Raw genomic sequence first — 16,130 nt, 5'->3', positions numbered from 1 at the left:
CAACGGTACGTCACAGAAATCATGCGTCTCATGTAATCCCTCTCTTGCCACGGTTTAGTGATGTCATGTATCAACACATGGCAAATGCCTCTGTGAACTGTCTGTGTTGTGGTGAGATACTTGTGTGGCCAGTGAGGTCTTCAGATCTGTTCCCAATAGTACATGTGTAGGACCAGCTTGGACGTCGACACTGTCCACAGAGTATCTCCAGGGGAAAAAAAAGGAATAATAATTTTTCATACTGAAATAATATGTATTTTTCCTGAGTGCCGGGCAATCGCGACCAGTCTTACGAATTAGAGTTGCAGATGTGTGCTGGAGCAGGGAGAGAACCCGTGAAGATTGCACAGGAAATGCGTGTTCCCATAGTTAAAGAACACGAATCCGTGGCGTAATAAAAGGTAGAATCGAATGTTTGGCGTAAATCTCATCCAAGAATACATTCAGTTTAAAATCAATGAGGTATTAGGCTATTTCTCTCATATGAGCGGGCGTTTGAAAGAATAGAAAACGAAGCAAACAGTCACTCTAGTTATTTCATAACGACCAACTCAGGTCTTCCATTGTGGGACAATCTGCTACCTAGTACGACATGTATAACAAAATACAGTAGACCCTTGGCATTTACATCAGTGAAACTAGGTTTCTGTCTTTTCTCTGCATTTCGTCTACTCTCACTGCCCATACACACACACACACACACAAACACACACACACACACACACACACACACACACACACACACACACACACATATTCGTACAGGCCACTTAGCCTGTATGCGGTCGGACAGTTTCCTGTGATCTGTACTTTGAGGCCTGCGTTATTGTAAAAGTTTTGTGAACATGTACGTGTTCTGCAGTTTCCATCCCATCCTGGGAACAGACAGGCAGATGGCGTTTTTCAGACTGAAATATCGTGTTTTTTGACTCGGTAGTACAATTCACGGAGAACTGAACTGAATAATGTACGCACAGGCGACGGACAGAGGGAAGCGCTGTTGAGTTCGGCTGTGTGAGTGGTGGCGTATGGGGGAAGGTGGAGGGGTAGAGGGGTGTAGAGGCGGGGGATGACATCCAGCAGAGGCTGAGCGGGCAGGAGATAAAACGCGTGGGGCAGAAGTTCCTTCCCAGTTCCCACCGTACACCGCAGCCAGTAACCAGTCGCTCAAAGTTGGCTAGGTTGTTGTTTTATGAAATTTGAGACCGGCAGAAGCCGCGGTACAGCTCGATGTGTGGAAAGTTCTGTCCTTTTGATGTAACATCAGCTCCAGTCAGTGGCCTCGTACTCACATTTCTATGTCCGTTTGTATTTATGCGTATGAGCAGCCTTTGGTTACACCCTTTCTAACGCAGTGCAGCAGCTTGCCTTTTCAGGTAACGGGACAAAATTTTAGGTGCACAAAAATCTTACTTCACGTCTTACACTGAAACCACATGGTAGTTTTTTTATATTTATCGTTCGCGAAGTTCAGAACTCAAATATCAGTCCCCCTGAGAAGTCCAATGCAATTCTCAAAAATTCTTGAAAAAATCGAATTTGAAGTTTTCTGAAGGGCTTTAATTACTGTAGAAGATAAGTTTTTCGACAAGTGGCGTGACTCTGTGGTAGAATGCTCGGATGTGATGTGTGGGGCATGGGATAGGTGTCCCCCCAAGACAAAATGCAAACAAATTTGCGTGTTCTATGAGAATTTACTTGAAGCGTAAAATAAAGGAAGATGGGAAAAAATTAGTACCCCTCGAGACTGGTAATCGCTGGATCATCGGTTCGAGCGGCGTTTCGTATATTATTAGTTTTTTCCGTGCAGTTCGAACATTAACGCCATTTAAACGTAAAATTCTTATTTCTAATTACTTATTGTCCACAGAATTCTTAGTTACAATTCTTTCACAAAAGATTGACTATATTCTAAATATACAAATTAATTTTTTTCTTCTTTAAGTATTTTTAACTTCTCCCAAATGCTCGTAAAACATGTTTAAAAATTTGCATTGGTGGAGACTCGAACCAATGTCGCACACATAACAAACGAGCAATCTGTCACAGCACAAATCCTGCCAACTGGCCAGTTGCTGTGACCACTGAATAATCTGAGCACAGTGGTCACAGCAACTCCACGGACTCCCCTAGCGCGCCTCCTGTCAGACCGAAATTCTTAACTTCTCCACACACTACTAATGTAACGCCCCTTGCCCGTTATACTCCTTTCTCGCAGCATTTCGCCGACTCCCGTAAGAGTTCCAGCTTACGTTAGTAATTAACTAACTTGCCATATATATTTTGACACCGTTCATAAATAACTGTCTAAGCATTTTTTTATAAGATTGTGTTCAACAGTTTAGTGTATTTAATAAAAGATTTTTATGTTCCTCGTCAGTAGTAGTACAAACTTTATTGAAATATGATACTAGTTTGAGTCCCAAGTATTATTGTTTTCTCCGTCTTAAGCTTACTGCAAATTAATTAAAGAAAATTTCACACGAGACGTGTTTCGTTTTTATTTACAAAGTATCTTCTGTGGTTATTCTGCAAATTGGATATATATATTTGAACATTTTAGAGTAAAAACAGCATTTTGTTCATAAAATTTGCTTACGATGTTTCTGCTTCTTCTTTACATATTCTCCAAACCACTACTTCTCTCTTTGATACCAGAGGTTGATTTCGAACGAAACTTTGCATTGTAATTAAAAGTGGAAGGCATCTGGTGTAAAATTCTCTTTAATTGCAGTAACCTTAAGAAGAAGAAACCAATAATACTGATTTTAACACTTGTTGCGGAAGATGGCCATGCAAAAAACATATTACTTTTAGTCCGTATGGACCAGCTACTGGCGCAGTACAAAACGTCGTTTTGCCGCCTAGCTTTCTGATGTGGTTAACATAGTGAGCTAACATTGGCTTATATCGGCAAACATCAGCATTTAATAGGCAAACAGGCAAGCCTGAGCATTTAAGTCAATATTAAGGCAGTTATGTTTCATATGGTAGACAGTGAGATGCTAAAACGACCTTTTGGCAGAAGGTGGTCCATATAGACTGCTACTAGCTGCACAGCTCAGTACGGTTAAGACACAAGCTTGTGTTTTATATGTATATGAAATCTCGAATAGTTCTGAACTGATCTTTAAATTTTTAAGCGACACTCAAATAACGATTTGGACGGACAGTGGACATATATGAAACAGAGAAACGTTATTAGCAAAAATATCGAAAAGTTCTTCATTCATGTACTTCAATATCTTCACTATGCTCTAATAAACGTTCAGACGAACTTAGGCTACCTCTTTTCTTTATATGTATGGCACAAAAATATGCATGTGATAAATGGGAAACGTTGTTAGAAAAAACCTCGAAAACTTCTTGACCGATTTACTTCAAAATTTTACACTGTACTCTAATAAAAAGTTGGAAGGACACGGGCTGTATATACATAATTTGAAATAAATCACAAAGGATATATTGCTGTGGTCTTCAATCCAGAGACTGGTTTGATGCAGCTCTCCATGCTACTCTATCCTGTGCAAGCTTCTTCATCTCCCAGTACCTACTGCAACCTACATTCTTCTGAATCTGTTTAATGTATTCATCTCTTGGTCTGCCTCTACGATTTTTACCCTCCACGCTGCCCTCCAACACCAAATTTGTGATGTCCTACCAAGCGATCCCTTCTTCTAGCCAAGTTGTGCCACAAACTCCTCTTCTCCCCAATTCTGTTCAATAGCTCCTCATTAGTTATGTGATCTACCCGTCTAATCTTCAGTATTCTTCTGTAGCACCACATTTCGAAAGCTTCTACTCTCTTCTTGTCTAAACTACTTAGACTTCTTGTCTAAACTATTTATCGTCCTCGTTTCACTTCCATACATGGCTACACTCCATACAAATACTTTCGGAAACGACTTCCTGACACTTAAATCTATACACGATGTCAACAAATTTCTCTTCTTCAGAAGCGCTTTCTTTTCCATTGCCAGTCTACATTTTATATCCTCTCTACTTCGACCATCATCAGTTATTTTGCTCCCAAAATAGCAAAACTCATTTACTGCTTTAAGCGTCTCATTTCCAATCTAACTCCCTCAGCATCACCCGATTTAATTCGACTACATTCCATTATCCTCGTTTTGCTTTTGTTGATGTTTCAAGACGCTGTCCATTCCGTTCAGCTGCTCTTCCTGGTCCTTTGCTGTCTCTGACAGAATTACAATGTCATCGGCGAAATCCTTTGTGATTTACTTCTAATTTTTGCACCATGCTCAACCAAACATTTGGTCGGTCTTAGGCGACACATTTTTTAATATACCAGAGGTCTTCAAATTTGTATACAATATTCTAATAAACAACAAACGGACATAAGCTATATATTTTCCTAAACAACGTACAGGTTAAAACCGACAGCGAGAAAAAAAGTACTGTGCTATAAAATTGTGTGGTTTCATTTCCTTTCCCTCAGTCAGATTTAATTACAATAGCAATACGTTATGCTCGTTCCTCACAGTCTTTCGTGTATTCCCGCAAGAGATCGAGCTTGGTGTGCATTGGCACTGAAGGGACCATTAGCCACCTCGCCTTTGGACATGCCCCAAAGAACAGACACCATTTCGATCCAATAGCCATTAAGAATTAAGACACAAAGCAATTACAGATACTGGCTGCTAGCGGGCATTGTTTGAAATCAGTGGGGAAAGTTGAAAATTTGTTCCAGACCAGAATTCGAACCCATGTCTCCTGTTTACTAGGCAGATGCTGTGATCACTAAGCCATCCCCCAGTGATCATTAAACTTCTGTTAGGATCATGATGAAGTGTGTGTCACTTGACCAATTAAAATATTTTCCTGCCGGCCTTGTTGGTTAAGGGACAGGTCATCGTGATCATAGATCAGTCCAGATTTTGCCAGTTGTTTCATGTTACATGGGAGCGTCTCCGTCTCTTTTTTATTTTAGTTATCGCTTCCCTGTTTTCTAGTCAAGGATCAGTTTCTGATTCCTGTTCCAGTCCTTCACTTTGATAGAGTGGACATTCATCATTGATGATGATTTTACCACTCGAAGAAGGCTAAGAACTTTGTATAGCCACGCCAACTGTTACTGGCTGGTTGGCTCCGAGCACAATGGGACTTAACATCTGTGGTCATCAGTCCCCTAGAAATTAAAACTACTTAAACCTAACTAACCTAAGGACATCACACACATCCATGCCCGAGGCAGGATTCGAACCTGCGACCGTAGCAGTCGCGCGGTTCCGGACTGAGCGCCTAGAACCGCTAGACCACCGCGGCCGGCCAACTGTTACTCTGTGGCATTCTGTAATAGCTTCCTATATCATACGACACAGTACTGTAAGTAATCATCTTTCGGTATGAAATTTCGAATCTTACGTATTATATACGAATAGTTCCGTTCTTTGTGGGACCTACACCTGATTTCCTAATCAGCTGCATAGTATTTTCTTCCCTAGTTAAATCTGTTCACACACTAATTTGAAAATATGTCAGATCATTTGCCCGTTATGAAAGTATTAATTTATAAAAGAAATTCTGTACAGATATACACCAGAAGATGCAACATAACAATTACAAAACCGGTTGTGTGAGTCTCTAATCGACTTCAGTAAAGACAACTGTTGCGGACTATTGGAGTTTTCATTCAGTTTTTAGTTTAAAATTTCTAACACCTGTATGTGAACGCCTGTTTTACACTTATGGATCGTCAACCAGTTATGTATCATCACTTTAGCTGTGGCTGCCCTAGTTTTAAAATCATCTGTTCTACAACGATGTTTAACATTTTAAATAAAACAGGTAATTTAAAAATGTAATCAGTACATAAAAATGTAATCATTATAATTCCATTGCCAGGCTATTTTTATTGGAAGCTGTATAAAACCATTTTGAAAGGTGCTTTGCATTGTGATATAGTTTTTATTTTGTTCTGCAAAATGTAAAAATGTGTACCGTTTTACTGTCTTCATTTTCACTTTTATTTTCGCGAAAACATTGTAGATTCGTTGTTATAAGAAGCTTGCGCGATGGAATAAACATAGTCTTGTCAACGCATAATTACAGCCATCGCCAAGAAACCACATGGGAGAGTGTCGATCTAGGGGGCACACATATTACTGCAAACAAGGGTAAGCTCACACTGCATTGTTACGCAGCCAGGGCCAACATTGTGTGGATTGCTCCCGTACATCGTGCCAGACAGGGACGGCGCCAGAGAAGAGAAGCAATATCCGCCGAATGCGCGGAGGCTCTCTGTTCTGCTGACGTGGTGTCTGTCCCGAGACCCGCCAGGTTGCGGCAAGGCGGTGCCCGCAGCCGTGCCGACTGCCGGCCACGTCTCAGCTGCGCACAGCGGCGGATGTTCTGCGCTGCTGACGTCATATCGGCAGAGCCCAGTCGCCGCGTTTCAGTCGAATCGCTGCACTGACTGACACTTCTCGTCAAAAGTGTCCCTCACCATTCCCTTCAACTGAAGCAATGCTTAGAAGATACAGCCAGAATCTCATTCTGGAAACATCCCCCAGGCTGTGGCTAATCCATGTCTCCGCTATATCCTTTCTTTCAGGAGTGCTAGTTCTGCAAGATTCGCAGGAGAGCTTCTGTAAAGTTTGGAAGGTAGGAGACGAGGTACTTGTGGAACTAAAGCTGTGAGGACGGGGCGTGAGTCGTGCTTGGGTAGCTCGGTTGGTAGAGCACTTGCACGCGAAAGGCAAAGGTCCCGAGTTCGAGTCTCGGTCCGGCACACAGTTTTAATCTGCCAGCAAGTTTCATATCAGCGCACACTCCGCTGCAGAGTGAAAATCTCTTTCTGGATACAGCCAGGTAGTTTCGCACTAGCGAACCATTCCTGTCTTGCTGCATCCAGTGGTTTTCACAGGCATTATCAGAGACCCTTTGCTTTCACGAAGAGTCAAGATAACACTACTTGGCGCAGGCTTAAATTTAAAAAAAACTTTTACCATGAAACATAGTTATGGTGTTGGTCTTTCTCCACATATTCACCCTTCCGCGTGACACATTTTTCCCAGTGATGGATGACATAGTGGAGACCTTGGATTTACACATCGAAACCATCTCGTCGTCATTTTGGAAAAGCCTGCCACGCAACGGTTTCTTCATGCGAGTACAGACGGAGAAACCACTTGATATCATGTCAAGAGAATACGGGATGAGAGGCAAAATTTGACAGGACAAAGAACCAGAATTTGTGGCTGTGTGCTGAGTAGAAAGAGATAGGACGTTGTCGTGAAGCAAAAACTGTTCTTTGTAGAGTTTCCTGTGACTCTTCGACTTAGCAGTCTCACGTAACCTCGTCACAAAATTTCAGTGATACGCTCTTGTGACCGATTGCTATTAGCACAACCTGTTAGCATCAGCCCGTGGCAGTTCCAGGAAGAGTCGTTGTCATACTGCTGCATGAAGTTTGAATCTTCGCGTTTTTCGGAGGTGGTAAATCCACATGATCCACTGCCTGAGTTCCTCCTTTGTCCCGTTGTCTTAAGTCACACACCTAACATTTTTTCAATTATATACGTGGCTTAATAAGTCATCTTCTTAGATGTAGAATGGCAGTGGCAAGGAAAAAAATTCTGAAGAAGAGAAATTTTTTAACTTCGAATATATATTTGAATGATAGGAAGTCTTTTCTGAAGGTATTTCTCCGAAGCGTAGCCACGCATGGAAGTGAAACATGGAAGATAAACAGTTTAGACAAGAAGAAAATAGAGGCTTTTGAAAAGTTATGCTACGGAAGAATGCTGAAGATTAGATGGGTATATCGCGTAACTAATAAGGAGGTACTGAATAAAACTGTGGAGACAAGAAATCTGTGGCACAATTTGACGAAAAGAAGAGATCGGTTGATGGACATTTTCTGAGATCTCAAAGGATCACTAGTTTAGTATTGGAGGGAAGTGTTGGAGGTAAAAATCGTAGAGAGAGACCAAGAGGTGAATACATTAGGCAGATTCAGAAGGAGGTAGGTAGGAGCAGTTATTTGGAGATTAAGAGGCTCGCACAGATCAGAGTAGCATGGAGAGCTGCATCAAACCAGTCTTCCAACTGAAAACCACAGCAACAACAAGAAGTCGTCTGGACGATCCTGGCACAGCAGCAAGATCCCTGTCGCTGCAGGCTTATTTAGTATGTGTTAGCAGTCACGGAACTCAATGGACGGCGACATTTTGTCATGTTCCAAATATTTTGCAAGGTCCTGATAACAGATCCACGACAGATTTACACTTTTTCCACTACCCCTCTATAGGGAAACACGCGTCTTACAGCACCAGAGCTGTAAGTTCCCATTTATTCATAGAGAGATGGTCTGCCACTACCTTCTTCATCGTTTAAAAATGTTTGGACACACTGGAAGCTTCTGAATGAGCTAACCACACTGTCTTATTACGTTGCTTTTCTGTCGTACTCTCCGACCAACTCAACACGGATTTCTGCAGCGTTGTCCCGCTCCAATTGCATAAAATTAACCACCGCACAATACTCAACTTTACCAACGGGCTACACCATTTTGTTTTGATCCTGTAGCGGCGTGCTGCGGTCCTGTGGCACAAGGACTTCAGTGTCTACCAGGACTGCAGACCCGTACCTGCAAACAAACAAAAAACGAAATGTGCAACTTTAGTTTTTCGAAGTGATTTTTGAAACATTATTACTGCTCTCCGTGAAACTACTACGAAGATTATATGCATTACATATCTGGCTCATAGAAACTAATTTCATTCATCTTGGAGCAACGAACAGTACAGTCTTCTCGTCATATTAATGGTGTCTTTTGAGCCGGTTTTCGCAGATGTTCAGGATTATGCTGGATGAAGTTCCTGATTGGCCTTCATAATTACCACATGTACTAATTTTTATTTTCGCCATTTGATACTCAACGAATTGTCGTTGTATACTGTATGTGATACATATATTTTTTCATATGGACATCAGGAACTGTGCAAGATTTTACTGCTTAATTCAGTTTTGTTTCATGTCTTGTACAAGCTCCGGATTCGAGTATGACAACTTATAATGACTTTTTAATTTTTTTAAAGACAGAGGTCTTTCAACTATTCACACTTTATTTTACTTTCTTCTGTAGCTTCATATTTCATATTGCGTCCTTCTTTCCTTCTGGCTTTCTCAAGATCCTCCCTTCACAACCACAGATCGCTATACAATAGGTGTGTAGTTTTACGAATGTCCTTCTCGATTTCCTTCCACTTTACTCTTGTTGTTTGTCATCTCGTCGACCTCTTCCTCCAAGCTGCATGTCCATATCGTCTCTTCCACGTATAGTCTGAAAACAGCTGTGCACCTGAAACATCATAGAAATACACAGAAAATTGAGCTCTGTTATTAATATTACGAAATACAATTAGACTACGAAATCATAGCACCTACAAATACCTTTGTAGTGTCGAAAATTATTTATCGTTCAATTATCCTGACGACTGTCCTCGCACAAGAGCGTGCTGAAAAGTAATGCATCCAAATTTTTTGTGTGAAAACTCTTAAAGTTTTAAAATAAAATAAACATTATTAACATCCTCCATCTTCATACTTCATGTGTACGTATTTGCAGCCCTCTGCTGCTAGAAGGCTCCTAATTGTAGCGTGGAACATGGCAATGCGTAACGTAACTATGTACTTGCGTGAGAAACAGTGTGCTGTAATAGAGTTTCTAACCACAAAAATCTTTAGTATGACAATGCCAGACCATACACGAAAGGTGCGACATCTGCAACAATCCGATTCCTTGGGTTCAATGTCATCAGTCATCCTCCATATTGTCCCGACTTGGCACCATCAGATTTTCATCTGCTTCCAGAATTTAAAGAACACGTTCAAGGACTTCACTTTGATAGCGATGAAGCGATGCAAGCACAGGTTGAGGTTGTGGCTCCGTCAAACAAACTGGTTTCTCGTTGGGAGAAATGTGTTCGTCGCTAGGGCAACTATGTTGAAAAATAAATATATAGACATGAAGACTAAAGATGCAGAATGTTAATAAAGTTTGTTTTACTTAGAAAGCTATGAGCCCTAGCTGCTCAAAATCTTCGTTCTGAATCGTATAACTTAACAAATGTTGTACCTTAATTTGATTGCTTTTATTTCCGACAGCATTCACAATTCTTAAATAGCATATTAGACAGACGCTCATAGCCTTGCCCTTATTCAACTCCTGAAATAACTTTTCCGAAAGGGCACAGGGCACAAAAGAATATCAACTTCAACATTATTGACCTGAGTTTCAATAACTGGCTTAAAAGTATTGCAACCCGCTCCTCCAGTAACAAAATTTTTACAAAACCTGAAATTCTTGTTGATTATCAAACTGCAAGGTCTCTGTTGGTAACTGTGACCCAATTTCCATAATTTTGGTTACGGAGAGGGTAGCATCCGAAACTAAATTTGGTTTTCCTGCAATTCATGGGATGAAACACCATCTTCAGTCCTTCTCTGTTGCAGCGATGTGCCATGCAATTGCTGACTGTCATTAGTTTAAAAATAACGCTGAAAAATTCTTGTTAATGATCATAAAATGGCTTACATTCGTTAAATCTCTTGGATCCTTGGATCATTGTACTCGTTCGACTCATTCGCTGCATCAGGTGCTCTATAATACCTTCATCTGAATTATCATCATGCAATGATTCCAGATCGCGGTTTGATGCATCAGAATTGCTAGTTTCTCTGTGCCGCCGTTCACTGTCGTGCGCTTCAGTAAGATGTATAATCAGGCACAAGTCTTCAGACACCTTGTTCCATTCGAGGGCTACTCTCGCACATACTGATAATGGAAATCTCTGCAGTAAAATGTCTGTTCACTTGGCATCCTTGACTGCATGGTGGAGCTACACGTTCCGCTCTCAGTATTTTTACGGAAAGTCACGGATCACGCCGTCACCTCGGCTGTAATTCGGTGGGATCAACAACTTTGAATTCACTGCCCACTGTTGTCCTGACGACCAAAATTAATTCAGAAAAGCCATCTGAAACTCTTCAAACGTTTGGAAATCGTCAGCTACGCTTCTGTCCCAAATGTGTACTCTCTTCTACTGTGTGTCCGCCCCGATAGCTGAGTGATTAGCGTAACAGATTGCCGTCCTACGGACCCGGGCTCGATTCCCGGCTGGGTCGGAGATTTTCTCTGCTCAGGGATTGGTTGTTGTGTTGTCTTCATTATCATTTCATCCCCATCCAGCGCGCAGGTCGCCGGACCTGCCCCGTAAGGGGCCTCCCAGCCAATGACGCCAAACGCTCATTTCCATTTCTACTGTGTATCTAACATACTCGTGCATATTGATTTTATGTATATCAGTTTGCTATTGTGAGAATGTGTGCTTAACCTGCGCATGAATACGACTGGATACTGTCCATCTAGAGCCTTTTGTTTGACTTTAGGGTATGAGGCCTGCTGCATAGACTGGCCGCGTAGAATTCCTATTGAAAGAGCCACCGCTCGTCCCAGAGACTGCCTTTAAGACAAAGGATCGCAACTGAGCTCGGAGCGGCAAGACCACATTTATCGACCAGTGGGCACAGCAACGACTATTCGCGAGTTCACTGACGCGTAAAATATGACAAGTTGGAAGTTGACAAATTCAACACTCAGCTTTCAACTCTTTTGAGTTAATACACGTTTCAGGTCTTGAGTATCGCACATTGTATTTTCATTATTTACACGAACTCTAGAATCCATGCTCGATTCTGAACTACTGAACTGTTCTGCATATTTACAGCTTTGACGCAATCACTGATACCATTCGCGCCATTCATTGTTAATACTATTACGACACCTATAGTACAGAAGAGTTATACTGTTTCCACATAAATTTCTCAGCTAATTAACATCTTCTTAATGAACGGCGTTCCCATGAAAACGATACGCTGCTATGCTCAAATACCTCACACTCAGCATATAACATAGTTTAGCTGTATCGGCCGTCTCCGAAGACTTCATTGAGTCCGAAGTCCGTTGTACGCGTATGTATAATGTCCTTTCCGTTAGATTCTCTTTGCTTGCAAGTGTCGAACCCTTTCTCTCTCTTGTCCTGAAAAGTAATGCCTTATGAATCGGAAAAGTAATTTAACTGGCTTAACCCAACGTTTTCAGTTGATAATAACCACCTATAGTACTGTTATTTTTTTCTACTAAAACCAATCTTCACTAAATACTATACACACTGCTCTTTATTGAACTATCTCATTAGCAGTTTAATTGAATTAGCAATTTAACTAAACCTTTAACCACTTCGTGCAACCAACTTTCATATCATCGACGTATGAATCATCTCAAAGCCAAATTCTTGCGACCGACCTGTACAGCGACTCAACACGACGGCGTCGCAAACGAGTCAGCCGACTGACCCCTATTGCCCGACGCGCTAAACACTGGGCATAACCCCCGTTGTTCTGGCCAGAGATACAGATTTCTTTATTATCACAACTTACAGATACTATGGCTCGCTAGGCTCGTATGTATATACTGATATTCGGATATGCTGAGACAACAAAACCTTACAGATCCCGTGTCAAGATTTTTTTCAGAAGCAGATTTTTCACTCTTCTCTCGTCAATCCTGAATCATGAGTCTTCTAACTGGTTTGATGCGGCCCACCACGAATTCCTCGCATGTGCCAACCTCTTTATCTCAGAGTATCACTTGCAAACTATGTCACTACGTCGTCAGTTATGTTCTAGATGTATTCCAGTCTCTGTCTTCCTCTACAGTTTTTAACCTCTACAACCCCCACTAGTACCATGGAAGTCATTCCCTGATGTCTTAGCAGATGTCCTACCGTCCTCTACCTTCTTCTTGTCAGTGTTTCCGCATATTCCTTTCCTCGCCGAATCTGCGGAGAACCTCTTCATTCCTCACGTTATCAGTCCATCAAATTTTCGACATTGTTTTGTAGCACCACATCACAAATACTTCGATTCTCTTCCTTTCTGGTTTTCCCACAGTCGGTGTTTCACTACCATACAATGCTTTGCTCCAAATGTACATTGCTCTAAATTGCTTCATCAAATTAAGGCCTATGTTTGACACTAAAAGACTTCTCTTGGTTAGCAATGTTCTTTTTGCTAGTGCTAATCTACTTCTTATGCTCTCCTTGCTCCGTCCGTCACTGGTTATTTTGCTGCCTTGGTAGTAGTATTCCTTAACTTTGTCTACTTCATGATATCCAATCCTGATGCTAAGTTTCTCGCTGTTCTCGTTTCTGCTACTCCTCATTACTTTCGTGTTTCATCGATTGACTGTCATATTCTATATTCATCACACTGTTCATTCCATCCTGTAATTGTTTTTCACTTTTACTGAGGATAGCAATGTCATCAGCCAATGTTATCATTGATATCCTTTCAGATTGATATTTAATCCCACTCTTAAACCTGTCTTTATTTCCGTCATTGCTTGCTCGATGTGCAGGCTAAACAGTAGGGGCGAAATACTACATCCCTGTTTTACACCCTTTTTAATCCAAATACTTCGCTCTTTTATTTTGTGTTTTAGTCTTCCCTCTTGGCTCTTGTACAAACTGTATATTACCCGTCTATATCATAATTTTCCCCCATTTTTCTCAGATATTCGGACGTCTTGCACCATTTTACATGGCCGAACACTGTTCCAGGTCGACAGAGCCTATGAATGCGTCTTGATTTCTTTCAGTCTTGCTTCCATTATCAACCGCGAAATCTGAATTGTCTCCCTGTTGCCTTTACCTTTCCTAAAGCCAAACTGATCGTCATCTAACACATTCTCAATTTTCTTTTCCAATCTTCTGTACATTATTCTTGTCAGCAACTTGGATGCATGAGCTGCTAAACTGATTATGCGAAAATTCTCTAACTTGTCAGCTTTTGCAATCTTTGAAAGTGTGTAGATGATGTTTTTCCGAAAGTCAGATGGTATATATTGCCAGACTCATACATTTTGCACACCAACGCGCATAGTACTTTTGTTGCCACATCCCCTGGTGATTTTAGAAATTCTGATGGAATGTTATCTATCCCTTCTGCCTTATTTGAGCTTAAGTGGTCCAAAGCTCTTTAAAATTCTAATACTGGATTCCCAATATCTTCTTTATCGACTCCTGTTCGTCCGTCACGTTATTAGGTAAGTCTTCTCCCTCATAGAGGCCTTCACTGTACTCTTCCCACCTATCCTCTCTCTACTCTGCATTTAACACTGGAATTCCCATTGCTCTCTTACTGTTACCACCCTTGCTTTTAATTTCCCCGAAGTTTGATTTGACATGCTGAGTCAGTCCTTCCGACCAACAATCATTCCTTTGTCGATTTCTTCACATTTTTCATGCAACCATGCCTTAGCTTCCATGCGCTTCCTTTTCATTTCATTTCTAAGTGATTTGTATTTTCTATTTTCCTCGATTTCCCTGAACGTTTTTGTACTTCCTTATTTTGTCTATCAACCGAAGCATTTCTTCTGCTCCCCATGGTTTCTTCGCACTTATCTAATTTTTACCTCCGCTCAACGTTTACAAAAGCAATATTTTGCTATCATTGCTCCTCATTGGTGTCGTCCTTGCTTTATTTGTCTTTAAGTCATATTTTGGGCTATGTAAATACCTTATACCTCTCAATAGTTTTCCTAAGTCTTTCTTACTTCCTGAAAAAAGACTTATCTCCAAGCTTTAGCATAGATATTTGTTCCCACACATTTGCACACAAGCAAAACGATAGAGGCTGTGATCTATTTTTTCTTGGGACTTCCAACAAGCCAAACTGATCTTCGTACAATCTCTTTTGAATTATTATCTACTCTTCTGCATTCAAAGAGCGTCTGAAACTTCCGAAACACGTTATCGTTAAAAAAATATAGAAGATGAAGTTAGATTTCTTTCTTAGGATTAACACATGTGACAGAACGTTTATAAAGCTTCTGAAAATTGGTTGCGAAGGCTACTTGTGGAACAGATAGAGACATTGTAGTCATGTGTACGTAACGTTTGGAGTTGCTTATTCTATTACAGATCTCATTGGTAGCGCCTCCTGCTATGATTATTCAGAGAAAAGATGGATGTCCGCATCATTTCCCATATTCGTTGGTTTCTGTAAGTCAATCAATTTGTGCAACACGAACTGGGAATATATCTTCAGATTACTAAAATTTTTTATGAGTAGTAGTGTTAACACTGTTCTTACTAATATTCTATCCATCTAATAAAATCTGAGACACAGTCGCCTATTTTAGGCAAACACGTGTTGCAGTGTATGTAGTCTGTAGGTATGCTTGAAGACAGTCCTCCCGAATGTGACGCATCGTCGACAACAGTTTTCTTTCCAACTGAAAAGAAATTGAGCCTGTCGTACACACAGCTCCTGGTCAGAGCGTGTACTGACTTTTCCTACTTCTCTGTAACCGTTCTCCGCCGTCAGTGGTACAGTTTGATGTTTGTGCGTCGCTCCACTGTACCTTCTATTACCCGAGGCTGAACACGTACCGCGTTTACCTGGACGTACTACATAAACAAGAATCCTTGCTCTTTCATGCCTCCTTCTGTAGTATGATGATAATGCTTTTCTGTTTAGGAGCCTTCATATGCAGGGCCCGTTAACGTTTTAGCTTCAGTGTCTCTCACTGATACTGATAATTCTGTAAGTATCTGTTTGGCTCTTGTTAATTTTTGCAAACGCTAACTGCTACATTGACATCTTCTACTTTTGTAGTCCTGTCTTCCTCAGTTGCGTGTAATATTACGGTATATTGATAATTTTTACTTATGGACCGTCTGACAGCAACTGTAAAATTTCAAGTAAAAATTATCAATATACCGTAACTAACTGCTACATTATTGTATAAATAGATAATGACTGGCAAGGTCTATCAGTTCATAATGCCTAGATGCTGTCATGTTAGAAATAATGTACTAGAGTGGAGAATTTATTGTTAGCACCACATAGCGTGCCATATTGGAAGTTATTTTATGTTAATTTAGATTTTTTTTACACTATTCAGCGTGAGCAGCTAATTTATCTATATTACATCTGTTTACAAACAAACAAAATCTTGTCTAGTGCGTAGCATTTACAGTCAATACCAAATAAAAGGATTATAAGTTTAATGTGCAGGAAAATAATGACAAGGACTGTAA

This window comes from Schistocerca americana, chromosome 1 (genome assembly GCF_021461395.2).
Source record: "Schistocerca americana isolate TAMUIC-IGC-003095 chromosome 1, iqSchAmer2.1, whole genome shotgun sequence".
Taxonomy (NCBI): Eukaryota; Metazoa; Arthropoda; class Insecta; order Orthoptera; family Acrididae; genus Schistocerca; species Schistocerca americana.
This window is presented reverse-complemented; position numbering follows the sequence as displayed.